Raw genomic sequence first — 20,368 nt, 5'->3', positions numbered from 1 at the left:
TCTCTCTCTCTCTCTCTCTCTCTCTCTCTCTCTCTCTCTCTCTCTCTCTCTCTCTCTCTCTCCTTGACACTTCACACACCTCTACACCATATGCCACGGCTGTCTCAGTCAGCAGATCTCAACCCAATTGAACACTTATTGGAGATTCTGGAGCCTGAGACGGTGGTTTCCACCACCATCAACAACACTAAATGATGGAATTCCCCATGGTAGAATGGTGCCTGTGCCATTAAACCCCTACAACTCATCCAGAACGCCGCAGCCCGTCTGGTGTTCAACCTTCCCAAGTTCTCTCACGTCACCCCGCTCCTCCGCTCTCTCCACTGGCTTCCAGTTGAAGCTCGCATCCGCTACAAGACCATGGTGCTGGCCTACGGAGCTGTGAGGGGAACGGCACCTCAGTACCTCCAGGCTCTGATCAGGCCCTACACCCAAACAAGGGCACTGCGTTCATCCACCTCTGGCCTGCTCGCCTCCCTACCACTGAGGTAGTACAGTTCCCGCTCAGCCCAGTCAAAACTGTTCGCTGCTCTGGCTCCCCAATGGTGGAACACACTCCCTCACGACGCCAGGACAGCGGAGTCAATCACCACCTTCCGGAGACACCTGAAACCCCACCTCTTTAAGGAATACCTAGGATAGGATAAAGTAATCCTTCTCACCCCCCTTAAAAGATTTAGATGCACTATTGTAAAGTGGCTGTTCCACTGGATGTCATAAGGTGAATGCACCAATTTGTAAGTCGCTCTGGATAAGAGCGTCTGCTAAATGACTTAAATGTAATGTAATGTTAAATGTGTTGCATCCCTCCAATAGAGTTCCAGACACTCGTAGAATCTATGCCAGGGTGCATTGAAGCTGTTCTGGCTCCTAGTGGCCCAACACCCTATTAAGACACATTAAGACAATATCTTTGTGTTTCCTTCACTCTAAGTTGATACATGACATACAGTGCATTCGGAAAGTATTCAAACCCCTTGACTTTTCCCACATTTTGTTACGTTACGTTACAGCCTTATTATATAATTGATTAATTGTTTTATTCCCCTCATCAATCTACACACAATACCCCATAATGACATTGCAAAAACAGGTTTTTAGAAATGTTTGCAAATTTATTAGCAAAAACAACAACTGAAATATCACATTTACATTAGTATTCAGACCCTTTACTCAGTACTTTGTTGAAGCACAATTGGCAGCGATTACAGCCTTGAGTCTTCTTGGGTATGACTCTACAAGCTTGGCACACCTGTATTTGGGGAGTTTCTCCCATTCTTCTCTGCAGATCCTCTCAAGCTCTGTCAGGTTGGATGGGGAGCGTCGCTGCACAGCTATTTTCAGGTCTTTTGAGAGGTGTTCGATCAGGTTCAAGTCCGAGCTCTGGCTGGGCCACTCAAAGACATTCAGAGACTTGTCCCGAAGCCACTCCTGAATTATCTTGGCTGTGTGCTTAGGGTTGTTGTCCTGTTGGAAGGTGAACCTTCACATCAGTCTGAGGTAAGTCAATGGAGGCCACTGTGTTCTTGGGTACCTTCTATAATGCAGACATTTTTGGTACCCTTCCCAAGATCTGTGACTCGACACAATCCTGTCTTGGAGCTCTACTAACAATTCCTTCGACCTCATGGCTTGGTGTTTGCTCTGACATGCACTGTCAACTGTGGGACCTTGTGTGAATTTTCCAAATCATGTCCAATCAATTGAATTTACCACAGGTGGACTCCAATCAAGTTGTAGAAACATCTCAAGGATGATCAATGGAAGAAGGATGCACCTGAGCTCAGTTTCGAGTCTCATAGCAAAGGGTCTGAATGCTTATGTAAGGAAGGTATTTCAAATATATAGATTTTTTTATAGAGATTTGCAAAAATGTTTTAAAAAACTTGTTTTTGCTTTGTCATTATGGGGTATTGTATGTAGATTGATGAACCAAAAAAATGATTTAATACATTTTTGAATAAGGCTGCAACGTAACAAAATGTGGAAAAGTCAAGGGGTCTGAATACATTCCGAATGCACTGTAGACAAGCTTGCTTTTCTCATGTTTGCTGACATACCACAGGAGACACATGCCATCTCCCAAACACTACATACACATTACCCTACTTCAGTATAGTCAGATACGGATAACTCTCACACACACCCACACTAACTATAGCACTTATTGAGGAAGCTTGATAAGACAGGTGTTGTCCCACACTACAGAGCAGACAGGCCATGGTAAAACAGAAGTGTTTAGAGCATCTCTTCCCTGACACCAGTCTCAGTCTATTACAACATACTGTGGAGTACCTAGATTAATAGGAACAATATGGCTGAGGCATAAATATGCATTACCATCCTGTCGGGATAATGCCTTTCCACTTCCTTTATCCCCCACTCTTCCTCCCTTCTTCCCCTCCTCCCTTGGATCTCCTGACTGAACATTACCATCCTGTCGGGATAATGCCTTTCCACTTCCTTTATCCCCCACTCTTCCTCCCTTCTTCCCCTCCTCCCTTGGATCTCCTGACTGAACATTACCATCCTGTTGGGATAATGCCTTTCCACTTCCTTTATCCCCCACTCTTCCTCCCTTCTTCCCCTCCTCCCTTGGATCTCCTGACTGAACATTACCATCCTGTTGGGATAATGCCTTTCCACTTCCTTTATCCCCCACTCTTCCTCCCTTCTTCCCCTCCTCCCTTGGATCTCCTGACTGAACATTACCATCCTGTCGGGATAATGCCTTTCCACTTCCTTTATCCCCCACTCTTCCTCCCTTCTTCCCCTCCTCCCTTGGATCTCCTGACTGAACATTACCATCCTGTCGGGATAATGCCTTTCCACTTCCTTTATCCCCCACTCTTCCTCCCTTCTTCCCCTCCTCCCTTGGATCTCCTGACTGAACATTACCATCCTGTCGGGATAATGCCTTTCCACTTCCTTTATCCCCCACTCTTCCTCCTTCTTCCCCTCCTCCCTTTGATCTCCTGACTGAACATTACCATCCTGTCGGGATAATGCCTTTCCACTTCCTTTATCCCCCACTCTTCCTCCCTTCTTCCCCTCCTCCCTTGGATCTCCTGACTGAACATTACCATCCTGTTGGGATAATGCCTTTCCACTTCCTTTATCCCCCACTCTTCCTCCCTTCTTCCCCTCCTCCCTTGGATCTCCTGACTGAACATTACCATCCTGTTGGGATAATGCCTTTCCACTTCCTTTATCCCCCACTCTTCCTCCCTTCTTCCCCTCCTCCCTTGGATCTCCTGACTGAACATTACCATCCTGTTGGGATAATGCCTTTCCACTTCCTTTATCCCCCACTCTTCCTCCCTTCTTCCCCTCCTCCCTTGGATCTCCTGACTGAACATTACCATCCTGTTGGGATAATGCCTTTCCACTTCCTTTATCCCCCACTCTTCCTCCCTTCTTCCCCTCCTCCCTTGGATCTCCTGACTGAACATTACCATCCTGTCGGGATAATGCCTTTCCACTTCCTTTATCCCCCACTCTTCCTTCCTTCCCCTCCTCCCTTGGATCTCCTGACTGAACATTACCATCCTGTTGGGATAATGCCTTTCCACTTCCTTTATCCCCCACTCTTCCTCCCTTCTTCCCCTCCTCCCTTGGATCTCCTGACTGAACATTACCATACTGTTGGGATAATGCCTTTCCACTTCCTTTATCCCCCACTCTTCCTCCCTTCTTCCCCTCCTCCCTTGGATCTCCTGACTGAACATTACCATCCTGTTGGGATAATGCCTTTCCACTTCCTTTATCCCCCACTCTTCCTCCCTTCTTCCCCTCCTCCCTTGGATCTCCTGACTGAACATTACCATCCTGTCGGGATAATGCCTTTCCACTTCCTTTATCCCCCACTCTTCCTTCCTTCCTCTCCTCCCTTGGATCTGCTGACTGAACATTACCATCCTGTCGGGATAATGCCTTTCAGATTCCTTTATCCCCCACTCTTCCTCCCTTCTTCCCCTCCTCCCTTGGATCTCCTGACTGAACATTACCATCCAGTTGGGATAATGCCTTTCCACTTCCTTTATCCCCCACTCTTCCTCCCTTCTTCCCCTCCTCCCTTGGATCTCCTGACTGAACATTACCATCCTGTCGGGATAATGCCTTTCCACTTCCTTTATCCCCCACTCTTCCTCCCTTCTTCCCCTCCTCCCTTGGATCTCCTGACTGAACATTACCATCCTGTCGGGATAATGCCTTTCCACTTCCTTTATCCCCCACTCTTCCTCCCTTCTTCCCCTCCTCCCTTGGATCTCCTGACTGAACATTACCATCCTGTCGGGATAATGCCTTTCCACTTCCTTTATCCCCCACTCTTCCTCCCTTCTTCCCCTCCTCCCTTGGATCTCCTGACTGAACATTACCATCCTGTCGGGATAATGCCTTTCCACTTCCTTTATCCCCCACTCTTCCTCCCTTCTTCCCCTCCTCCCTTGGATCTCCTGACTGAACGTTTAAGCCCCTTCGTCTTAGGCTCAGCGTTAGACACACAGGGGAGAGAGAGAAGGTGCCAGGGCCAGATATGGACAGGAGAAGACACAGAAAGACTGATTCAATATAAACCTGGATCTAGCGGGTTGTATTCATTAGGTACCAAACGGAAGACAAACGGGACGAAACTGGGAGGGACTACCTGCACCTGTCCAATAAGAAGCGTTCACTTTCATTTTTTTTGTTGCAAAAAGGTTTTGCGACGGTGTGCCAAATAAATATAACCCAGGTTCTGTAGGGGAACAGGTTTTAGTCTGAACGCAGGTGTCTGGGACGTTGTGTTTAATCAGGTATGGAGAAGAACCATTTCCTGGAGAGAAATGCTGCAATGCACTTGGATTCATACAGTATTATGATAAATGTAACCTTCTCAGTGCCTGCCTTTCCACCCAATCTAAATTAATGTATTCCTATCCTCTCTTGTAGATCTCAGACTGGGGTTGTGTCGGTATTTTCTCTTTCTCCCATGCTGTGCAAGCAGCCGGTGTGGGAGTTAGCCTACAGATGTATGATCTGAATTTGAGCCAGTTTGCTACAGTAGGAAAATAATTTGAATTATTATGTGGATTATTATTAATGGACATTTTTGTCAGGGTTAATACATTTTTCGAAAGGGAAAATCAAGTCTGACATTTTAAAATTGGAAATTAGAAACTTCAGAAGCCTTTTTAAACCATAAACAATTTTTTACATGTCCTAACATTACAGGACAGTTATCCTGCAACACGGTGATCAAATTAAAATCCTACATATGTAGGCCCTCTACACGGGGTAGCGAGGCGGCATGACGTTGTAATTACATCGAAATGACGTTCTAATGAATGCTTTAATGATCTCAGTACCAATGCTTCACAGAGGTCATGAACACTCTTCCTCTCCTCCTTCTCTCCACCCTTCATTCCCTCTCTCGCTCCGCATTATTCAGCTGCGTTATTTCATTGGCTGTTCAGACTGGCTACAGTAGTTCAGCCTTCAAGTCAAGTCATCTTTATTATTCCAAGATTGGGACATTTGATTGGCTGTGACAGCTTCACACTTAAAGCACTAGTTTCAATGAGCTTTCTCTGTGTCGATCCACTGCTATGTTCTCTCGGGAAGTATAGCCATAGCACCACACACACACACACACACACACACACACACACACACACACACTCCCACCCACATCATCATCACATCATCCATCACTTTACCATTGTCACTGGAGCCAAGACATTATCACCTGTCACTCAAACAGCACCTGACTATGACGGGTAGGACTGTTAAGCTAGTGTGTTGAGACCCTCCATGTTTTTCTAATCTCCAGGTGATAACACACTTTTTCATTGTCGCCCCTTCGTTGATTTGACACCAGGCCCGATGGGAAATATGTTCATGTGAGGTGATTGTCAAGTAATGTGAGCCACGTGGACGGCAGTGTGTTGAAGGTCTTACCCAATCAAATGTATGTAACCCCCCACACTAAAACAGAAGTCGATGCTTATGAAAAGACATCCATTCAGCGGTTGTGCCATTCGTGACCCGTTTCAGGAAGCTAGGCGTATGTCGCACGTCACGACTTCACAGGAGAGGCATTTGAACATTTTATTTCAATCTTTTTTTTGTGTCTGAAATGCCTTTTGGAATGTGACATTTCATGCGCTAAATAATAAACTTGCATGCCATCTGTAAATACGAATCAAATTGTTAAATGATGAGCCTAGTTGGTTTAGCGACGGAAAAAGACCGGGAACTTCCCACTAGCCATGATTGGCTGAGATAATGCATGGGCTGGACATGCCGAGAGAGGAGTGTTGGTCTGCCATGTAGTATGAGCTGCTCAGTGTGTATAGATAATACTTGCTACCACGGCTTTTTTTTAAAGATATAATGTTAGCCATGGAGAACTGCAAAAGTGTTGCTACTGCTCTCAACATCATTGCTGCCTTGAATTTAGCAGGCGCTATCGACAAAGATCAGTGGGAGACAGTTGTGATGGACTACTTTCTGCACACGGTCAACCGGAGTGACTTGAAACCATGTGGGTTAAACAAGCTGTGCAAACAAAACGTAGTTAAAGGGGTTCTAGTCTGCCTTGAAGCGTTGATACATGTATACGGGTAAGAGTCTAGCTACATTATCAGATATTATACGTTTCTAATTCAAATCAAATCAAATTTATTTGTCACATACACATGGTTAGCAGATGTTAATGCGAGTGTAGCGAAATGCTTGTGCTTCTAGTTCCGACAATGCAGTAATAACCAACGAGTGATCTAACCTAACAATTCCAAAACTACTACCTTATACACACAAGTGGAAAGGAATAAAGAATTGTCAGAATTGCAAGTTAAAGCGTACTGCTAGCCAGCTAGCGAACGTTTGCTTTCTGGCTCACTAACGTTATGTGTATGATCTGTGTGGTAATATTATTTGTATCTCAGAAAGGCATTTGCATGGCTAATTATAGCCTAACATTGAACCTAGTTGGTTAGCTTTAGCTACCTGCAGATTCATTCTACAGCATTTCATTTACGGTGGCTAGCTATGATAATCAGTTTGTATTGCTAGAAGTATGGGTTAGGATTATGATTGATTGTTTATCTAGCTAGCTAGCTACATGTCTAAGCAAATGATTCCACTTCGGCAGATCATGATTACATGACCCATCAAGTTAGCCAGGTGTGTCTGGGGGTGATTAGGGCCATCTATTGTATTTAATGAACATGTGTACATGTCTAGATAATAGTGATCCACTTAGCTAGATGTGGCTGGGGGGTGGTAATAGCATTTCTTTCACATGACCCATCAATTTAGACAATTGTGTCTGATAGGGGTGTGCCGACAATGGCCATGCTCGTATTCGTAATCGTATCCGTAAATTGCCAGTAGATAGTTGGATTGGATGCTGCACGTGATCGGAAAAATATATAGATGTTGGCAAAATATCACTGCAAAAAAGCTGCAGATTAGGAACAGCGTGCAGAGGGGTGGGTGTGTATGTGTGTGTGTCTGTGTGTCCTCAATTTACAGAGGGCAGCCAGGTTTACTGTCACTCAGTCAGAATGCACATTAGCGTTTCATATTTTTTCCCTACTCTTGCCCCACTTTTTAGATATTATGTACATTGATAGCTTGATAGTAATGATAAACTGGGTGGTTTGAGCCTTGGATGGTGATTGGCTGAAACCCGTGGTATATCAGGCCGTATATCCAAAAACATGCAAGGAAAGGGGATCGGGTGAAGCTATGAAGCGAGTGGACAGAGAAATACAGTTTCCCTCTATCCAAGCAGCAGGATAAACATACAGCCCGCCCTTCTCTTTACAGACAGGCAAACTATCCTGTTGAGTTATTTAGACCACATACATGACTGACTCAAAGACAGTACAGTATGGTTTAGAAACGATGTGACTGACACGTGAGAAACATGCTTGCTGACACCCAATTTTTTTTTTTTACGAAAACAAAGATAATTGCAAAAAATACTTGGATCATAATCGTATCCCGAAAATAGCCCATACTACTCGGCACACCCCTAGTGTCTGGATAAGCAACATTTAATAATTATAAAATATTTACACAATATTTTTATCTGGACACTTTCTATTTTTCATATTGCTACTCTGTATATAAACAAGTAACTATTTCACTGTACCGTTGACACCTTCTGTATCCTGTGCATTATTTGATATACGGTGTGTTTGTCATGTGAAGAGCAACATGAACCAAAGTCAGATGAGCATAAAGTGTATTTTTACCTGTAGTTTGTCCTTATTGTAGAGTCCTACTTTCACCACTATTAGTCTTGAAATATTTGATTGTTTACTACGCTACCTTTCTCTCTCTGTCTACCACATGGCCTCACATGTGAATCTTCTAAGGCTTAAGAGGGTGTGAACGATTGTGAATAGGTGTACACAAAGAAGAGCTCTCCAGTAGGTGTCCCAAAACATTCAAGGGCCATTTTCTCAAAAGTGGGGTTTCAAGTTTATCACCTTTCAAAGCAGAATTACTTGTGCGTTGTTCATCAACTGCAGTGTATGATATACTATTTTGTAGCTGTGAGTCTCTACCTTTATCCAATGTAAAACACACAATTTCAAATGTTGCTACATAAGGCCGAATTGAGGCGGTAGGTTACATTTAGTCTTTGTGATTTGAACAATTTGACTTTGGAGAGTTACTCCTCTTCTGCCCTCACATGGTGTTCAGCATCTCATTGCATTAGAGAGAAATGTCAGTCAGCAATGTTTAGTCTCGACAGTATTCTCTTTATTCAGTCTGCCTCAGATGTCACCTGTCTTCCTGCCGGTCAGTCAACACCAGAGCATTGATGACTGCTCAGTGCGAGATCTCTCTGCTGCCGGACTCCTTTAATTATGGCCATGACTCAGTCTCCTCTGTTTCTCTCTCCATCTCTCTCTCGCTCTGTCTCACACACACACACACACACACTCAATCACACACACACACACACACACACACACACACACACACACACACACACACACACACAATCTCACACTCACTCAATCACACACACACACACACACACACACACACACACACACACACACACACACACACACACACACACACACACACACACAATCTCACACTCACTCAATCACACACACACACACACACACACACACACACACACACACACACACACACACACACACTCAAACACACACACACACTCAATCTCACACTCACTCAATCTCACACTCACTCAATCACACACACACACACACACACACACACACACACACACACACACACACACACACACACACACACACACACACAGCCTTCTTTGGATTGTTATTGGGTCTTACACAAAGACACCCAGTTCAATTTGTCCTCTTCCCAACATTTCTCTGCCACTGTAAAGGAGTCTTTGAAGTTTCTCTCTCCTCTGCTTTCAACTATCATCCATCACAGCGGAGTAATATTTGTGTCGGAACCGAGACTTATTATTTTCCTGATAATTTTTTTCTCCCCCTGCAGCCTCTCTTTCATTTCCCCCTGGTCTAGTACCGCTCGCAGAGGGACTACAAATACAGCGATTAAGGTTTACACACAGGCACAAACGCACACACCAGACACACACACACAAACACATAAATCAGTGTCTTTCCTCCCCAGCGTATTTAATTATTTCCCCCTATATTTCCTTGGCGGTGGTGTTTCTGTGTGAATGGATACACCGCTCCACTGCAGGACTGAGTACGCCTGATAAGGGGCTTCCATCCCCTGGGCTCAGGGACTGTCAGGGCAGGTACAGACTTCACCGCATGGTTATCTCTCTCACACACACACACACACACACACACACACAGTTTGGAACAAACAGGACCCTGAACGGCTGCTACCTCCAAGCCGTAGGACTACTAAACAAGACTGATAAATAGCTAATCAGATGGCTACCTGGACTACCTTTTTTTGGTACTAACTCTAAGCACACACACACACACACACACACACACACACACACACACACACACACACACACACACACACACACACACACTGGACTCTACCCACACACACACACACACACACACTACATACACTGCTGCTACTCTATGTTATCTGTCATGTTGCCTAGTTACTTTACCTCTAGTTGCACAGTATGTACATGGCTCCCTCAATGACCTCGTACCCCTGCACATCCACTCAGTACTGCTACTCCCTGTTTGACACACACAAACATGAGCTGCGCGATGCTCAACCCGCGCAGTGCATTCCGATATCACTGGTCTTGAAGGTAGGGAGATGAATGCTTGCGGAGCGCGGCAGGTGGAAGACACAAAGGTTCAAATAGCCCCAGTAATGACTCACACGGCCATTCATTCTAGTACTCTACTTCTACCAAGGGGTTGGTTACTGACGTGATGTAGGAAGTCTCCCTTACCGCCACACAGCTGCTACTGTCCTCGGGTTACTGGCTGGGCACAAGCAAAAGTTAAATGGAATGGATTCAATTAAACCTGTTGACTCATGTTGTAAGTACAGCCCAGTCATCAACATGACATCTGTGATGTCTGTAATGGTATTTAGTTCATTACACTGAGCTACAACCTCTATAAAATGAACATTAAACGCATGACCAGGTGTAAGAGACCCTGCTATCATTTGACAGAGCACACAGACTAAAAGCAGAGACGACTCTTTCCTTCTGTTACTCAGGTCTGCTGAGGAGGAGAGGAAGTCAAATGACTCTTTCCTTCTGTTACTCAGGTCTGCTGAGGAGGAGAGGAAGTCAAATGACTCTTTCCTTCTGTTACTCAGGTCTGCTGAGGAGGAGAGGAAGTCAGATGACTCTTTCCTTCTGTTACTCAGGTCTGCTGAGGAGGAGAGGAAGTCAAATGACTCTTTCCTTCTGTTACTCAGGTCTGCTGAGGAGGAGAGGAAGTCAAATGACTCTTTCCTTCTGTTACTCAGGTCTGTTGAGGAGGAGAGGAAGTCAGATGACTCTTTCTTTCTGTTACTCAGGTCTGCTGAGGAGGAGAGGAAGTCAGACGACTCTTTCCTTCTGTTACTCAGGTCTGCTGAGGAGGAGAGGAAGTCAGACGACTCTTTCCTTCTGTTACTCAGGTCTGCTGAGGAGGAGAGGAAGTCAGACGACTCTTTCCTTCTGTTACTCAGGTCTGCTGAGGAGGAGAGGAAGTCAGACGACTCTTTCCTTCTGTTACTCAGGTCTGCTGAGGAGGAGAGGAAGTCAGACGACTCTTTCCTTCTGTTACTCAGGTCTGCTGAGGAGGAGAGGAAGTCAGACGACTCTTTCCTTCTGTTACTCAGGTCTGCTGAGGAGGAGAGGAAGTCAGGACGACTCTTTCCTTCTGTTACTCAGGTCTGCTGAGGAGGAGAGGAAGTCAGACGACTCTTTCCTTCTGTTACTCAGGTCTGCTGAGGAGGAGAGGAAGTCAGATGACTCTTTCCTTCTGTTACTCAGGTCTGCTGAGGAGGGAGGAAGTCAGATGACTCTTTCCTTCTGTTACTCAGGTCTGCTGAGGAGGGGAGGAAGTCAGATGACTCTTTCCTTCTGTTACTCAGGTCTGCTGAGGAGGAGAGGAAGTCAGACGACTCTTTCCTTCTGTTACTCAGGTCTGCTGAGGAGGAGAGGAAGTCAGACGACTCTTTCCTTCTGTTACTCAGGTCTGCTGAGGAGGGGAGGAAGTCAGATGACTCTTTCCTTCTGTTACTCAGGTCTGCTGAGGAGGAGAGGAAGTCAGATGACTCTTTCCTTCTGTTACGGGTCTGCTGAGGAGGAGAGGAAGTCAGGACTCTTTCCTTCTGTTACTGCTGAGGAGGGAGGTCTGCTGAGGAGGGGAGGAAGTCAGATGACTCTTTCCTTCTGTTACTCAGGTCTGCTGAGGAGGAGAGGAAGTCAGATGACTCTTTCCTTCTGTTACTCAGGTCTGCTGAGGAGGAGAGGAAGTCAGACGACTCTTTCCTTCTGTTACTCAGGTCTGCTGAGGAGGAGAGGAAGTCAGACGACTCTTTCCTTCTGTTACTCAGGTCTGCTGAGGAGGAGAGGAAGTCAGATGACTCTTTCCTTCTGTTACTCAGGTCTGCTGAGGAGGAGAGGAAGTCAGATGACTCTTTCCTTCTGTTACTCAGGTCTGCTGAGGAGGAGAGGAAGTCAGACGACTCTTTCCTTCTGTTACTCAGGTCTGCTGAGGAGGAGAGGAAGTCAGATGACTCTTTCCTTCTGTTACTCAGGTCTGCTGAGGAGGAGAGGAAGTCAGACGACTCTTTCCTTCTGTTACTCAGGTCTGCTGAGGAGGAGAGGAAGTCAGACGACTCTTTCCTTCTGTTACTCAGGTCTGCTGAGGAGGAGAGGAAGTCAGATGACTCTTTCCTTCTGTTACTCAGGTCTGCTGAGGAGGAGAGGAAGTCAAATGACTCTTTCCTTCTGTTACTCAGGTCTGCTGAGGAGGAGAGGAAGTCAAATGACTCTTTCCTTCTGTTACTCAGGTCTGCTGAGGAGGAGAGGAAGTCAAATGACTCTTTCCTTCTGTTACTCAGGTCTGCTGAGGAGGAGAGGAAGTCAAATGACTCTTTCCTTCTGTTACTCAGGTCTGCTGAGGAGGAGAGGAAGTCAAATGACTCTTTCCTTCTGTTACTCAGGTCTGCTGAGGAGGGGAGGAAGTCAGACGACTCTTTCCTTCTGTTACTCAGGTCTGCTGAGGAGGGGAGGAAGTCAGACGACTCTTTCCTTCTGTTACTCAGGTCTGCTGAGGAGGGAGGAAGTCAGATGACTTTCCTTCTGTTACTCAGGTCTGCTGAGGAGAAGGGAGGAAGTCAAATGACTCTTTCCTTCTGTTACTCAGGTCTGCTGAGGAGGGAGGAAGTCAGATGACTCTTTCCTTCTGTTACTCAGGTCTGCTGAGGAGGAGAGGAAGTCAGACGACTCTTTCCTTCTGTTACTCAGGTCTGCTGAGGAGGGGAGGAAGTCAGATGACTCTTTCCTTCTGTTACTCAGGTCTGCTGAGGAGGGGAGGAAGTCAGATGACTCTTTCCTTCTGTTACTCAGGTCTGCTGAGGAGGGAGGAAGTCAAATGACTCTTTCCTTCTGTTACTCAGGTCTGCTGAGGAGGGAGGAAGTCAGATGACTCTTTCCTTCTGTTACTCAGGTCTGCTGAGGAGGAGAGGAAGTCAGACGACTCTTTCCTTCTGTTACTCAGGTCTGCTGAGGAGGGAGGAAGTCAGATGACTCTTTCCTTCTGTTACTCAGGTCTGCTGAGGAGGGGAGGAAGTCAGACGACTCTTTCCTTCTGTTACTCAGGTCTGCTGAGGAGGAGAGGAAGTCAGATGACTCTTTCCTTCTGTTACTCAGGTCTGCTGAGGAGGAGAGGAAGTCAGATGACTCTTTCCTTCTGTTACTCAGGTCTGCTGAGGAGGGAGGAAGTCAGATGACTCTTTCCTTCTGTTACTCAGGTCTGCTGAGGAGGGAGGAAGTCAGATGACTCTTTCCTTCTGTTACTCAGGTCTGCTGAGGAGGGAGGAAGTCAGATGACTCTTTCCTTCTGTTACTCAGGTCTGCTGAGGAGGGGAGGAAGTCAGATGACTCTTTCCTTCTGTTACTCAGGTCTGCTGAGGAGGGGAGGAAGTCAGATGACTCTTTCCTTCTGTTACTCAGGTCTGCTGAGGAGGAGAGGAAGTCAAATGACTCTTTCCTTCTGTTACTCAGGTCTGCTGAGGAGGAGAGGAAGTCAGACGACTCTTTCCTTCTGTTACTCAGGTCTGCTGAGGAGGAGAGGAAGTCAGATGACTCTTTCCTTCTGTTACTCAGGTCTGCTGAGGAGGGGAGGAAGTCAGATGACTCTTTCCTTCTGTTACAGGTCTCTGAGGGAGGAATCTGCTCCTTCTGTTCTCAGGAGAGGAAGGATCAGCGACTCTTTCCTTCTGTTACTTCAGGTCTGCTGAGGGATAGAGGTTCTCACCAGTCAGATGACTCTTTCCTTCTGTTACTCAGGTCTGCTGAGGATAGACTGCTGTTCTCAGTCATCACCTGTCTCTGTCTTTCCTTCTGTTTACTCAGGTCTGCTGAGGAGGAGAGGAAGTCAGACGATTTCTTTCCTTCTGTTACTCAGGTCTTAGTCAGACTCTTTCCTTCTTATCCAGAGCTGAGGAGGAGAGGAAGTCAGATGACTCTTTCCTTCTGTTACAATCAGGTCTGCTGAGGGGGAGAGGAAGGATTACTTTATCCTATCTAGGTATTACTCAGGTCTGCTGAGGAGGGTCTGGAAGTGGTGATTGACTCTTTCCTTCTGTTACTCAGGTCTGCTGGGGAGCCAGAGAGGAAGTCAGATGACTCTTTCCTTCTGTTACTCAGTCTGCTGGGAGGCGAGCAGGCCAGAGGTGGATGACTCTTTCCTTCTGTTAGGGCCTGATCAGGTCTGCTGAGGAGGAGGAGGAAGTCCAGGCACGCACCATGGTCTTCTGTTACTCAGGTCTGCTGAGGAGGGAGGAGCAGGGTGACAGAGAACTTGGGAAGGTTCCTTCTGTTACTCAGGTCTGCTGAGGAGGAGTTTAATGGCACAGTCAGGGAGCTCTTTCCTTCTGTTACTCAGGTCTGCTGAGGAGGAGAGGAAGTCAGACGACTCTTTCCTTCTGTTAGGCAGGTCTGCTGAGGATGTTGTAGAGCATGAAGTCAGGAACGGGACCTCTTTCCTTCTGTTACTCAGGTCTGCTGAGGAGAGGAGGTGTGAGTCAGGATTGGGGCCAACAGTGATGTCTTATGGCCTTGAGATGGACAGATCTATAGGAGGAATGGTAGTGATGAGTCCACGCAGGGAAGGATGCAGCGATGCCTTGTAGTGGAGACACTTCAGCTCCGTGCTGCTGCCTCATACACTGCTGTTCTCACCATCACCTGCCTCTGTGCTGCTGCCTCATAGACTGCTGTTCTCACCATCACCTGTCTCTGTGCTGCTGCCTTTTAGACTGCTGTTCTCACCATCACCTGTCTCTGTGACTGCTGTCTCATTAGACTGCTGTTCTCATCATCACCTGTCTCTGTGCTGCTGCCTCATAGACTGCTGTTCTCACCGTCACTCTGTGGTGCTCCTGGATCATTTACATTAATTTACATTTTGTCATATTCAGACGGTCTTAGTGCTGCCAGTCAACTCACAGTTATTTCTATTGTAGGCATTCATCTGAGGAATGACATCCAGTGGAACAGCCACTTTACAATAGTGCATCTAAATCTTTTAACTGTGGGGGTGAGAAGGTTTTACTTTATCTGTGCCCTAGGTATTCCTTAAATCCCAAAATGGGGTTTCAGGTGTCTCCGGAAGGTGGTGATTGACTCCGCTGTCCTGGCGCACGTGAGGGAGTGTGTTCCACCATGTCTCTGGGGAGCACAGAGGTGAGCAGTTTTGTGTCCTCTGCCCCATGTCTCTGTCCTACACACAGAGGTGTAGCGTGTCCTCTCCCAGTGGTCTGGGAGGCGAGCAGGCCAGAGGTGGATGTCCTCTCCCATGCCTCTGTTCCACACAGAGGTGTAGGGCCTGATCAGAGCCTGGAGGTACTGAGGTGCGTGTCCCCTCACATGCTCTGTCCTCCACACAGGGTGTAGCGGTCCTCTGCCATGTCTCTGTCCTGGAAGCCAGAGGAGTAGCGTGAGGAGCAGGGTGACGTGTCCTCTCCCATGTCTCTGTCCTGCACACAGAGGGTAGCGTGTCCTCTCCCATGTCTTGTAGGGGTTTAATGTCTCAGGCGGGAGCCCAGTCCTGCACACAGAGGTTGCAGTAATCCCAGTCTCTGTCCTGACACAGTGCCTGTAGTGTGTCCTGCTCCCATTCCTGTGTGACACAGAGGTGTAGCGTGTCCTCTCCGGATGTTCTAGAGCATGAACACAGAGGTGAGCGGGCCACTCCCATGTCTCTGTCCTGAACACAGGGTGTTGTCCAGGATCACCCAATGTCTCTGTAGCGCTCTGGGAGGAGGACACAATGTCTCTGTCCTGTCAACAGTGGTGGCGAGATCATGGAATGGGCAGTCCTTCCCCGGGAGGAAGAGCAGCTCCCATGTCTCTGTCCGAGGTTCACAGAGGGTGGTGATCCGTCTCCCATGATCTGTCTGCCAGACATGCAGCGTGTCCTCTCCCATGTCTCTGGTCCTCACACAGAGGGGAAAGGAGAAGATTAATTCTCTGTCCTCCACACAGATCACCAGTCTCTGTGGTGCTGTCCATTAGAATGCTGTTCTCATCATCCCATGTCTCTGTGCTGCCTCATAGACTGCTGTTCTCACCATCACCAGGTCTCTGTGGTGCTGTCCATAGAATGCTGTTCTCATCATCACGTGTCTCTCTGTCTGCTGCCTCACAGACTGCTGTTCTCATGTCTCTCTCCTGGACACAGAGGTGCGTTAATATCCCATGTTTTTGTCCTCAGAATAGAGGTTCGTCCCATGTCTCGTCCTTAAAGAGTGCTGCCAGTCAACTCACTCAGGTTATTTCATGTCTCTGTAGGCATATATCTGAGGTGAGCAAACTGAGGAATGCTGAATTTAATGGAACAGAATATAATTTAATTTCACCTGTCCTGGAGACAGAGGTGTTGTGTTCTCCCATGTTTTCCTCCCCAGAGGTTTCTGTGCCCTCTCCATGTCTAGTTTCCTCAACACACAGAAGCTTGTCCTCTCCCATTTCTCTGTCCTGCACACAGAGGTGTAGCGTGTCCTCTCCCATGTCTCTGTCCTGCACACAGAGGTGTAGCGTGTCCTCTCCCATGTCTCTGTCCTGCACACAGAGGTGTAGCGTGTCCTCTCCCATGTCTCTGTCCTGCACACAGAGGTGTAGCGTGTCCTCTCCCATGTCTCTGTCCTGCACACAGAGGTGTAGCGTGTCCTCTCCCATGTCTCTGTCCTCCACACAGAGGTGTAGCGTGTCCTCTCCCATGTCTCTGTCCTGCACACAGAGGTGTAGCGTGTCCTCTCCCATGTCTCTGTCCTGCACACAGAGGTGTAGCGTGTCCTCTCCCATGTCTCTGTCCTGCACACAGAGGTGTAGCGTGTCCTCTCCCATGTCTCTGTCCTGCACACAGAGGTGTAGCGTGTCCTCTCCCATGTCTCTGTCCTGCACACAGAGGTGTAGCGTGTCCTCTCCCATGTCTCTGTAGCGTGTCCTCTCCCATGTCTCTGTAGCGTGTCCTCTCCCATGTCTCTGTCCTGCACACAGGTGTGGCGTGTCCTCTCCCATGTCTCTGTCCTGCACACAGAGGTGTAGTGTGTCCTCTCCCATGTCTCTGTCCTGCACACAGAGGTGTAGCGTGTCCTCTCCCATGTCTCTGTCCTGCACACAGAGGTGTAGCGTGTCCTCTCCCATGTCTCTGTCCTGTACACAGAGGTGTAGCGTGTCCTCTCCCATGTCTCTGTCCTGCACACAGAGGTGTAGCGTGTCCTCTCCCATGTCTCTGTCCTCCACACAGAGGTGTAGCGTGTCCTCTCCCATGTCTCTGTCCTGCACACAGAGGTGTAGCGTGTCCTCTCCCATGTCTCTGTCCTGCACACAGAGGTGTAGCGTGTCCTCTCCCATGTCTCTGTCCTGCACACAGAGGTGTAGCGTGTCCTCTCCCATGTCTCTGTCCTGCACACAGAGGTGTAGCGTGTCCTCTCCCATGTCTCTGTCCTGCACACAGAGGTGTAGCGTGTCCTCTCCCATGTCTCTGTCCTGCACACAGAGGTGTAGCGTGTCCTCTCCCATGTCTCTGTCCTGCACACAGAGGTGTAGCGTGTCCTCTCCCATGTCTCTGTCCTCCACACAGAGGTGTAGCGTGTCCTCTCCCATGTCTCTGTCCTGCACACAGAGGTGTAGCGTGTCCTCTCCCATGTCTCTGTCCTGCACACAGAGGTGTAGCGTGTCCTCTCCCATGTCTCTGTCCTGCACACAGAGGTGTGGCGTGTCCTCTTCCATGTCTCTGTCCTGCACACAGGTGTAGCGTGTCCTCTTCCATGTCTCTGTCCTGCACACAGAGGTGTAGCGTGTCCTCTCCCATGTCTCTGTCCTGCACACAGAGGTGTAGCGTGTCCTCTCCCATGTCTCTGTCCTGCACACAGAGGTGTAGCGTGTCCTCTCCCATGTCTCTGTCCTGCACACAGAGGTGTAGCGTGTCCTCTCCCATGTCTCTGTCCTGCACACAGAGGTGTAGCGTGTCCTCTCCCATGTCTCTGTCCTGCACACAGAGGTGTGGCGTGTCCTCTCCCATGTCTCTGTCCTGCACACAGAGGTGTGGCGTGTCCTCTCCCATGTCTCTGTCCTGCACACAGAGGTGTGGCGTGTCCTCTCCCATGTCTCTGTCCTGCACACAGAGGTGTGGCGTGTCCTCTCCCATGTCTCTGTCCTGCACACAGAGGTGTAGCGTGTCCTCTCCCATGTCTCTGTCCTGCACACAGAGGTGTGGCGTGTCCTCTCCCATGTCTCTGTCCTGCACACAGAAGTGTAGCGTGTCCTCTCACATGTCTCTGTCCTGCACACAGAAGTGTAGTGTGTATTGTCACTAAGCTGCTGATGGCACCTCCCCCCTCCATTCTCCTCCTGCCCCACACTGTGGCATTTTGATAGTCCATATATTATTAATCTGATTGACTTCCCCTAATCGCCTCAAAAGTGCTGGAATGAATCCCTAGAAAAATCTGCTAATTTGCATTCTGTCAGGGGAGTTTGTGGAGAACGTTCCGGAATGACTTTAGAGGTGGCGGAGGAGAGGAGAGTTTGGAGGGGTTTTAGCAGGGAAACCAGCTGTGGGTAGAGAAAGAGAGAGATACATATATATGTATGTACAGAGAGAGAACAGACAGACACAAAGACCCCCTTTTTTTCACTGGTTGAAATCAATGAGACCGAGATATTCAACACTACTTGAATGGCTTTTACGGTGGCCCATAAAAAAGCCTGTTGAAAAGTATATATATATGGCATGGGATGATTTCTCTGTGGGTGAAATTGGATTAGCCCAACTGTAAAACCCAAAGTGTTACAGCCGTTCTGTAGAAGGGCACTGAGTTCTTCCCGTCTGTCCCAGCCCACAGCATTAAATGAAGGAGGAGGAAAAAACATAATTACATTGGTGAGAGTGGTCATGGTGAGCACCTTTAAAATGATCCAATTAGACTTTGTGCAGAGCTGGCAGTCCCGTTGTGGAAGGCTGGATGGATTATTGGTGGCAGAGAGAGAGCTCGAAAGAGGGGGAGATAGAGAGACAGACAGAGAGAGGGGGGAAGAGAGAGAGAGACTGAGGGAGAGGGGACACAGAGCGAGAGTGAGAGTCGAGCGAGAGATTGAGGGCGAGAGATGGTGGCCCTCAGATGGATGTGGCTGGGCTGTTAGAGAGAGAGGGGCCGCATATGGGAAGGGCCTCGGAGCGGGACGGTAATCCGATCCAGTATGAATGGAAAATGATGAAGGAAAGAGGAAATACCATGAGAGTGAGAGGACAGGAGAGAGGGGGATGGGAAAGCCAGAGAGGGAGGGGAAGGGAGGAAGGGAGGGAGGGACAGAACCATGCTGCCATGAGAGGACAGGAGAGAGGGGGATGGGAAAGCCAGAGAGGGAGGGAAAGGGAGGAAGGGAGGGAGGGACAGAACCATGCTGGGAGAGGAGAGGACAGGAGAGAGGGGGAAGGGAGGGAGGGACAGAACCATGCTGCCATGAGAGGACAGGAGAGAGGGGGATGGGAAAGCCAGAGGGAGGGGAAGGGAGGAAGGGAGGGAGGACAGAACCATGCTGCCATGAGAGGACAGGAGAGGGGGATGGGAAAGCCAGAGAGGGAGGGGAAGGGAGGAAGGGAGTGAGAGACAGAACCATGCTGCCATGAGAGGACAGGAGGAGGGGGATGGGAAAGCCAGAGAGGGAGGGGAAGGGAGGAAGGGAGGGAGGGACAGAGCCAGCCATGAGAGGACAGGAGAGAGGGGGAAGGGAGGGAGGGACAGAACAATGCTGCCATGAGAGGACAGGAGAGAGGGGGATGGGACAGAGAGGGAGGGAAAGGGAGGGAGGGACAGAGCCATGCTGCCATGAGAGTGAGAGGACAGGAGAGAGGGGGATGGGAAAGCCAGAGAGGGAGGGAAAGGGAGGGAGGGACAGAGCCATGCTGCCGTGAGAGTGAGAGGACAGGAGAGAGGGGGAAGGGAGGGAGGGACAGAACAATGCTGCCATGAGAGGACAGGAGAGAGGGGGATGGGAAAGCCAGAGAGGGAGGGGAAGGGAGGAAGGGAGGAAGGGACAGAACCATGCTGCCATGAGAGGATGTGACATAGAGAAAGTAGGAGGCAGAGGGGAGGTGAGAGATGGAGGGGGGGAGAGTGGGAAGGAAAGAGAAGGTAAAGTGGGAAAACACATTTTTAATGATATATTTATGTT

General features: G+C 48.4%; 1 long non-coding RNA gene across 1 annotated transcript; it reads left to right on the top strand.

The window, feature by feature from the left end:
- The first annotated feature begins 12,393 nt into the window (after window positions 1-12,393).
- Window positions 12,394-13,755, top strand: LOC127906841 (uncharacterized). The gene is made up of 3 exons (XR_008062975.1): window positions 12,394-12,729; window positions 13,235-13,285; window positions 13,691-13,755. It is a non-coding gene; the product is annotated as an uncharacterized LOC127906841 (long non-coding RNA).
- The last annotated feature ends 6,613 nt before the right edge of the window (window positions 13,756-20,368 follow it).

This window comes from Oncorhynchus keta, chromosome 13, assembly GCF_023373465.1.
Source record: "Oncorhynchus keta strain PuntledgeMale-10-30-2019 chromosome 13, Oket_V2, whole genome shotgun sequence".
NCBI classification, from domain to species: Eukaryota; Metazoa; Chordata; class Actinopteri; order Salmoniformes; family Salmonidae; genus Oncorhynchus; species Oncorhynchus keta.
This window is presented reverse-complemented; position numbering and strand designations above follow the sequence as displayed.